The sequence below is a fragment of the Lycium barbarum genome, chromosome 1 (genome assembly GCF_019175385.1).
Source record: "Lycium barbarum isolate Lr01 chromosome 1, ASM1917538v2, whole genome shotgun sequence".
Taxonomy (NCBI): Eukaryota; Viridiplantae; Streptophyta; class Magnoliopsida; order Solanales; family Solanaceae; genus Lycium; species Lycium barbarum.
This window is the reverse complement of record NC_083337.1, coordinates 16,562,916-16,572,883: the sequence shown is the minus strand read 5'-3', so window position 1 is coordinate 16,572,883 and position 9,968 is coordinate 16,562,916. Positions and strand designations below refer to the sequence as shown.

Sequence of the window (9,968 nt, the reverse complement as noted above, 5' to 3'; positions counted from 1 at the left end):
TTACGTGATTATTCTCTTCCGCATGATTTATTTATTTACTTATATCTTTATTTTCGTTAAGTTGGTTCGCTTACCGAGGTAAAAAAGATAATTGCCCGCACGACTTAACCAAATTGGGTCGTGACGACATTGGAGAACCAATGGTATGTTACCCTATGTCAAATTAATCCCTACTCATATCCATGGCATATTCTATTTTAGGGAAGAATATCCAAGGGCTTTTTGGGAAGGGTCATAAAAATAGAAACACCATAAATAGAAACTTATACCTAATTTCCTATACCTAGACACAACCAGCCGCAATTCCTAAAGACAAGACTACACACCAATCCTCCTAAGACAGTACACAATATACTCACTATTTTATCTCAAGATCACCATACGACACACACACACGGCATAATACAGAGCTCCGTACAAACACCCATGTGAGCTCTACAAGCCATTTCCTTCGTCCTCCTTCTCCGACCCCACGTCGTCAACCAAAAAATCTGTTTATTTAGCGGAATACAGTAAAGACGTTATTTTTGCTAAAAATGAAGGTCTATTCTTTCCTATAGTTACTGTTTCAATATTGTTGTATATGTATGTTGTCCTTTTGATTAGTACTAACTTATGCCATGGATTTTCATTGTGTTAAATATTGTTTCTAGTTAATTAAAGGTTTTGCATGATTGGAGTTAATGTTTAAATTACAAAAGTTCGTTTTGGGTGCTGTGTTATGAATGTGAAAGCTTGGAAAATCGTTTGTTTTGATATAAATTAGATCTTCGGCCTGTGGGATGCTTTAGATTTAACATAGCCTATTTGGGTATGGGGACAAAAATCAGATTTTTGAGTTTTGGTTTCTTTGCTTGCTTTTGAAAGTAAAATTGTACGTATGTGTTAATTTGCTTGGTATTAGTTCACTGTTTATAAATGTTAAAGTTAAGATATTGATATCATTGGCAAACATTAGTAAAAGAAGAATAAAGAAACAGATAGTGTTTAAGCCAAAGAATGGATTTAATATCATGTTTAGTCATTTGATTAGCTGTTATTCGAGCTTGGTGAACGATCCTTTGAGGGTTGAGTTTTTAAGTCATTTGGTTTCTGTTTGTTTAATAAATATTTAGCCGTGGTTAATTTGTTGAGATGAAATGGCTTTGAGTTGGTGGATTTAAAACGCGGAGAAGAATAAGTTAGGGCCTATACGTAAGTTTAAGGCCCAATTAATTAATTTTTAGTGTGAGATGAGCGAGACGAGATGCGAATTATTTCAAGTCTCGTTGTCAAGTATAAAAGAAAAGAATGGTAAAATCAATTGTAAGGAAGCGAGATGGGTTGCGAACATGTTTCAAAACCCATTGTCAAAACAGTGAAAAATATTAATTAATAATAAGTCTCAAATTTTAGAGACAAATAATTGCTTCCAACGTTAGACTCTTTAGTCGCGTTTTAAATTGTGTTGGCCGTGTGTGTGGAGCCACTCCTCGATCAAATGCATATAATTAAAGAAGAGTCATGTGGATCATCCCGCTCCTTGACCCTCTAATAATAATTGTATTGACCACGTGTGTGGACCCGCTTCTCGGTTAAATGCATATAATTAAAGAAATGTCATGTGTGCCATCCCACTCCTTGACCCTCTAATAATATATAATTAATGGAAGACTCTGTGTGCATACTCACTCCTAGGTATAAACAATTAAAATACATTTTATCCGAGAATTAATTATAACCAAGTTTAAGTTGATAAAAACGACCGTGCTAGAACCACGGGACTCGAGAAATGCCTAATATCTTCTAATCGGTCAATAAAATTCCTTACCCGGTCTTTTGTTTTCACGGAACAGAAAATAAAGATTCATTTCCTTTTGATTAGGGATTCAATAAGGTGACTTGGAATACCAAAACTCAATTCCAAGTAACGACTCTGTAAATAAATTATCGCTTTTCAAAATTGTCACTTCAAATGGAAAAACCCTTTTAATAAATAAAAACATGTGTTTGTTTATCCGGCGGAGCCTAAAAAGGGGTGTGACATCTCTGGCGACTCCGCCGAATTCAGGGGTAGATGTAGACACATGATTTTTAACCCTCCCAGGACTTTTTCACTGTCTTAATGTCTATTTTCCTTTTAGTCTAATCTTTGACATTTTAACTTTTATTTTTAATTTAGTAGGTTTATTTGTGGAAAAGAAAAGGGACAAAAAATATTCACTAATTTTTAGAGTACAAGTTTTGTGTCTCAACGAAAGAAAAATTACAAAAGTAGATTTCTTTTATTCTAGTAGTTTTGGTTAATTACTTTTGAGTTTTAATCAGTATAATTATTTAGATTTTTCTTATTTTTGTAGTTGATTAATATATTTATAGTAGTGTTTTTATTTATCCATTTTATGAAAAAGAAAATCAAAAATAGAAAACCAATAGTATATTATCACTTCGCAAAATTCTATCTTATTCACACCAAAAGGCACATTCCATTTGGGAAGGGAATATTCCATTCTCCTTCCCAAGATATTTTGGAGATTTGACTACAAATATGTATGATATTAATATAAAGAGACCTAACCTAGACTAGACATTAATCACACTAATCTCTACACCTAAAATCATCCTTATAGATCATATACCCAACACATAATAACCTAGACTAAAGACTTTCACACTACAGGATTCATCCGCAACATCCACGAAAAAAGCTTAGCAGCTCCATCTTCCTTTTAGATTAGGTTGCCGACAATCATACTCATCTTTCTCATCAATCATCACCAAGAAGCCACCATTAGAGCTTCATCTTTATCATGTAAAACCGCTGAAACCAAGCTCCTTTAGCCATTCAAACACCACCTCTTCATCCCTTTCTACACCAAAGCAGCCCGTGGAACCATCGGCCTATAACCCACCTATTTCCATCTCAAACAATGTAGAAACACCCTTTAAACTTCAACAAAAACCAGCCCAAAACAGTCATGTACACTGCTAGAATATCATGGTTTTCGGACAGCCGTTGTAGTCAGAATGTAGTCGGTATATAAGGATTTCCGACACTCTACCGACCATTTTCAAGTAGTCAGAAAATGGCTAGTTGGAACATATTTTTCGACTACAGTAATCGGGCAATGTAAAATAATGAACGACCACAACAATTTATATATCTCGACTACAGTAGTCGAAACATTAATAAAATAATTATTTAATAAATATATATATTTCGACTACGGTAGTCAGAACATTTAAATTATTAAATCTTTAAAGGGTGTTTCTACTATTTTAGAGATGGAAATAGGTGGGTTATGGGCTGGTGGTTCCACGTAGGCCTATGCACGAATCAGTTCGGTTCAGTTTTGGCCATAATTGAGTTGAAATTTTGAATTTCGACTTTCTAAAATCCTCAACCAAACTCGATCCATTCTAGGTTCAATTCGATTCGTTTTTTATTATTTCGGTTCAATTACACAAATCGATTTGTTCGGTTTATTCGAAATTTAAACAATTCATTTCAGTTTTAGAGTAAACATAACAAAAAATAACGAGATTCTAAATTTGCAGCCTTATAACCAAGACATTAACCAAGAAAAAATCATAAACTTGTAAGCATAATAGCATATAAATAGAAAAACAAGAGCTTGACAACTTGTGCAAGCATACAAATCCGCCAACACCACATTACATGTACCAAATTAATAATCCAGCATCTTGCAACTTGCAAGCAGACAAGCATAATTTGCATCCTCAAAAAAACAAAAACAGAAAACTTTAATTTGTACAGGCTAAGATCAAAGAACAAACAAACCAGGGGTGGAGGCAATGGCCAAAAGGCAAAGATGACCCGTGAGAAGAACGCTGAAAAGATGAAAGACCAAAAGGGAAGTCAGCTTGAGGCCAACAAGAAGGCCATGAATATCTGATACAAGGTGTGCATGCCGACATTCATTTGCACCCTTTCTGAAGTTAAATAAATATTACTTCAGTATTAATTATTAAGCATATATATAGTTAGACTATTAGAGTATTAGTCATATTAAGCACTAGTGGCATATAAATTCGGTTTGTTCGAGTCGGTTCGGTTGATAATTGAAGCCAATCGTATTCGAACCATTAAATCGTAATATTTTATAATTGCATTTGTAAATCGAAATCGAATTGTATTATCCAAATTGAATTATCCGAATTGTTTCGAATCGGTTCGGAAATTCGGATTGAACCAATTTGTGCACAGACCTAGTTCCACGGGCTAGTTTGGTGTAGAAAGGGATGAAGAGGTGGTGTTTGACTGGCTAAAGGAGATTGGTTTCAGTGGTATTATATGATAAAGATGAAGCTCTAATGGTGGCTCCTTGGTGATGATTGGCGAGGAAGATGAGTATGATTGTCGGCTACCTAATCTAAAAGGAAGAAGGAGCTGCTAAGCTTTTTCGTGGATGTTGCTGTTGAATCTTATAGTGTGAAGGTCTTTAGTCTAGGTTATTGTGTGTAGGGTATATGATCTATAAGTATGATTTTAGGTGTCGAGATTGGTGTGATTATTGTCTAGTCTAGGTTTGGTTTCTTTCTATTTATAGCATACATATTTGTAGTCAAATTCTCAAAATATCCTTTTGAATAAAAATATCTTGGGAAGGAGAATGGAATATTCCCTTCCCAAATGGAATGTGCCTTTTGGTGTGGATAAGATGAAATTTTGGCAAGTGGCAATACACTATTAGTTTTTCTCTTTTTGATTTGTTTTTTTTTTTTTTAAAATTATGCCCGATTAGGCTTTTTATTTATTCAGCAAAATCCAAAACAAAATAAAATGAGTTGAGCCCATAATCAGGCCCAATCCCAAATAATGAAAAAACAAAAAGGCCCATTTGACTTATATCCTATAACAGATTTAGGAAAGTAAAAGTTGTGCCCTATATGCATTTGTTGACTTGATATTCTCGATTCTTCATCTTCTTGGTCGATGCCGGTGTGGAAATGATGAAGCTGCCGGAGACGTCTAATTTGATCCACACCTCTATAGCTTGCATTGATGTGTTGTTGATGTTGAAGTTGAACTCGATGTAAGTGTATCATTCTCACCCTCTTTGTTTTCTTGTTGGATTTCTGGGTTATCTGAGTGATTTAACCTTGTTCTAGTTCTTCATGTGTTGGATCTGTGCTCGATTTGACCTGAATCGAGGTGCCCCTGAGCTCATCTTGTTGTTCTTGTTCTTCATGTCGTGGATCTTTCCTCGATTTGACCTGAATCGAGGTGCTCCTGAGCTCATTGTGTTGTTTCCATCTCTATTCAACCTTGTAAGTTCTTCATCTGTCCTCGATCTGTCCTATTTTTTATTTTCTTTTTCGTAAAATGGATAAATAAAAATACTATGATAAATATACTAATCAACTACTTTTAAACAAAAAATAAGAAAAACCTAAATAATTATGCTGGTTAAAACTCAAAAGTAATTAACTAAAAATACTGGAATAAAAAAAATCTATTTTTGTATTTTTCTTTCTTTGAGACACAAAACTTGTACTCTAAGAATTAGTGAATATTTTTTGTTCCTTTTTTTCCCTACAAATAAACCTACTAAATTAAAAGTAAAAGTTAAAATGTCAAAGATTAGACTAAAAAGGAAAATTAGACACTAAGACGGTGAAAAAGTCCTGGGAGGGTAAAAAATCATGTGTCTACATCGTCTTTAGGTTTGAACACTGAATGATAAAGATTGATTGTATTTCAACGTCTGAATGTGCATAAAATGTTCATTTTAAACATAGCAAATATACAATTCAAATAAAAAAGTAATTAAATATTAAATAAATATAAATTTAATAAAAATAAAACCATTATTTGGTAAAAATGAAATATTTATGTTCGAATGATGGTGGAGATGGTTTGTAGTGGTGGTGATAATTGTGATGGTGGAGGTGGTTGGTGTTACAGTGATTAGCGCATTAATGACGGTTGGTAGTGGTGGAGGTGGTTGGTGGATGGTAGTGATAGCTGAAGAATTGTCACGACTCATTTCGACTAAGTCGTGCGGGCACTTACCTTTCTCACCTCGGTAAGCGAACCTTCAACCCAACGATAAGTAAATACATAAATAAATAAATCAATCAAGCAGAAGAGAATAATTACGTAAGTCTCTCAATATTATATAATAAAAATAGTGTGGAAATAAGAAAGATACCCCCAAGGTCTGGTCTAATCATACAAGAGCATCTAAATGAAATTATAATAATAATAGATCAATCTGTCTATGTCTCAGAGTAGAAAAATAAGACATAATAATAAAAGGGGTCTTCAAGGCGACGAACGACTAGTGCTCACCCTGAAAACTCGATCCTAAGCTGATGGCGACTATCAGCCATCGGAGACGGAGGAAGACCCAACCTGGTACTCTGCATTCATAAAAGAATGCAGCAAGTGCAAATCAGTACAAAACCACAGTACTGGTAGGTATCATAGGCCGACTAAGTATAGCTAAAATAATTCCGACAATATAGCAAGATAGACAGATAAATCAGCAAGTATAAGTCAAACATAATCACAACCAAGTACATGTCATCGCCTAAGTAGAGCATCTAATCCCAAATGTGCCAAGTCTCAATATGTCCAATCCAAATCTAACATCACAAGTAAAAACATCAAATCATCTCAATGTAAGCTGAGATGCAATACAATGCAATAATGTATGCAATGCAATGCCATGCAAATGCTGTGTACACATGCACTCCGGATAGAAATATCGATGTCTCGGTAGTACAACCTAAGGTGACTCTCGAAGTCTAAGTGTCACTCGTCCCGGATCTTTGCCTAACAGACAGACGAGACCCTAATCTTTTCCCACGGGGGTTCTCACCGGCACTACCCTGGGAGACGTGCGGAGTCCATGCACTCTCTCAATCCACGATTCCGGGACTAACTTCGGGTATCCGACTCTCACATCACTCTTATTCAAAAATCGAGCCCAGCTCATCACAGTGTTTCATCAAGTACAAATAATATATCAACGGTATATCATGAGAGTGCGCGCAATGCATGTATCAACATCAATAACTAGATCAATATCACAAGTACCAACAATAAGTACACCAATAATATATCAGGGTCACAAGTGCCAACATGGGTACGCCAACAATATCATGAAAGACTACACAAGTCATATAGAACTCTATCCTCATATCAACATCAACCCGTAAGATACTACAATATCACAATCAAGAAGGAACAACAAGTTCCAATATCTACTAACAGCACATGGCATCAAACCAACATAATAGAACAATTAAGTCACAACACAACGGGGTGACTTGCCCTAATCACGCAACAGGGCCCAACCTAAGACAATATCCAACCCAATTTCATACTCGAAGGTTTACATGATTTCTCCGACAATATCATCTAAATATATGCTTCGATACACAAAGTCTCACCAAGGGTAAGCCATAACCTACCTGGAAGGCCGAGCAACAATATCACCAACAATCACACCTTAGCTTTTCCTTTTCTTTGAGCTTCGAGATCAAGAAAGTATAGTCAAATTTGAAATCTAGATTAGAAATCATTAAGATTGATACCTATATTCCCATCATTCAAATTGGGTCAAAACCAACCCTAGAATTTAAGAAAACGAGGCCCATAAGGGAAAAACGAGAAATTCGGGGGTAAATTATCCAATTAAGCACTAGGTGATCAAAACCCATCAACTAATTACTAAATTAACTCAAGGATTCATCCAATTTTGAAATCCAAGTAAAACCCCCAATTTTGGGTATAAACCCTAACTCTTAAATTCAATAATCCAACACTAATAATGGAAGATATATGATTAACAATCTTAGATACATCATAATCTAACATAAATCCAATCAATTTCATCATTAAAAAGCCTAGAAAGAAGAACTCATAAAAACTCTCTTTTAATCCACAAGTTCTCAAAGAAACTAGCACATTTTATAGATTTTCCTATGATAATTAATGGAATAAGGAATGGTAATGAAGATGGAAGAACTTACCACAATGATTCTCCCCCAAGAAATGCCCTGAAATGCTCCCAAAAGCTCTATTTTCGGAGTGGGCAATGAATGAAAGATTTAGGGCCTTTTAAAAAGAAATCTGTTCTGTCGGCCGCTTCCGCGGGTAGGCCAGCGGTTTCGCGCTACTACTTTGGCGGTTCGGCCAGTGCGCTACCGCTTCAGCAGTTAGGCCATTCTTTCGTACGCGCTACCGCTTTGGTGCCAAAGCGATCACCAGACACCAGATTTTTCTAGTGTCTTCCAAACTTGAAATCGACCCTCGAAACTATCCCAGAACCTCCCGAACACAAACCAAATATACCGATATACATAAAACACGATACGAATGAACTCGTAGCCTCGGAATTCCCGTTGAAGGTCTTGTTGACCGATCAACCCCCGATACCTCAAATTCAACTTTCCAACCCAAGTCCTGAAATGCACCTAAGTGCATTGGGAACCAAACCAAATATACATACAAGTTCTAAATGAGCATTCGGACCTCTCGGAATCGACGGATTTCTAATAAATGTCCGTTTTCCCAAAAGTCAACTTTAAGTCAACCCTTTTTTGCTTTAAGCGCAATTTCACAAAAAGTCACCCAAATCAAATCTAAACACCTCGGGAAGCGTACCAATGGTCCCCTCAGGTCAAAAGGGAGCTAACCAAGCTTGGGAAAGGGTCAGAAGGGCCAAAAATGCAATAGCGACCAAACGACCAAAGGGGTCATTATAAGAATATGTGGTGGTTGACCATGGTGTTGGTGGTAGTTGGCAACAGTGTTAGCTATGATGGTGGAAATGGTTGGTGATGAAGTTAGTTGCTGTGGTGGTAGTGGCTAATAGTGGTGGCAGAGGTGGCGGCGGAGTCACGACACTGGTGATGACATTTGATATAATTACTGGGTAAGTTACATAAATAGCTATATTTTACAAGCTTCTAACGTGATATAGCTACAAGTTTGTATATTACCATTCGTAGCTAGTTTAAGGCAATTCATGTGTATTTGTGTGTATTTGAATACACTATTCGATTGTATCCAACCTTATTTGATGTCGCATGTATTTAAATGTATTTGAATACATGCAACCTTATTTCTTTGAATACATGTGTATTCAAAATGATTGTATTCCCGTTTATTTAAATAAACAAAGGTGTTGTGTATGCCAATGTATTTATGTACTGATGTATCCTTTTGTTTTGGCAGTATTTGAATGTATTCAAGCTCCGATCAGCAAGGTCCGGTCGTCATAAGAGCGAATGTATTTGACTATATTTGAATGTATTTCAACAAAATTTCAGATACACTGTATTTACTCGAAAAAATTGTATACACACATATGTCTATAGATCATTCAAACAACACATACAATCAAATACATCCAGTTTGCACCCAAAATATAATCAGCCAAATACATATATTTACTCTAAAAAAATGATGAATACACTCAAATACACTGAGATTTGAGATACAAGAAGGAGGAGAAGCCATGGATTCTGGCCAGACGAATACACTCAGATCTGAGATACAAGAAGGAGAAGAAGCCATGGATTCCGGCATCTCCGTCGAGATCAGTGATGAGCAGGCCTTATTATCCAACTCATCACCGGAGGCTACATTGTGTGTGTGTGATTTCAGATCTGGAACTCATTACCAATGCCTCTGATCTTCCTCTTCCACTGTTTTCGCTACCGGTACTCTATTACCGCGGTTGATCACAACTTCAATTGCCTACTGGAAACAAAGAACAAACAAAATTGGCTTTATCTACAAGTTCAATTGCCTAATGGAAGAAATGAACATGTAACGACCCGCTAGGTCGTTAGGAGCATTTTTGTTACACCTCAGAAATTTCCCCGTGAACGTACAATGAATAGACTAACGAAGAAGACGAGTATACGATGTTTTAATAAGAAGGGAACGATGTTTGACGACCCTAAGTAAGATTTCAAAGGCAATGGGAATAAGAGGTAGGTTATGAGCC

The 9,968-nt window shown here is 36.0% G+C and overlaps 1 long non-coding RNA gene across 1 annotated transcript; it reads left to right on the top strand.

Moving 5' to 3' along the window:
- Nucleotides 1-296: 296 nt before the first annotated feature.
- On the top strand, nt 297-9,649 carry LOC132632575 (uncharacterized). Its single transcript, XR_009579433.1, has 3 exons — nt 297-5,036; nt 5,113-5,271; nt 9,191-9,649. It is a non-coding gene; the product is annotated as an uncharacterized LOC132632575 (long non-coding RNA).
- The last annotated feature ends 319 nt before the right edge of the window (nt 9,650-9,968 follow it).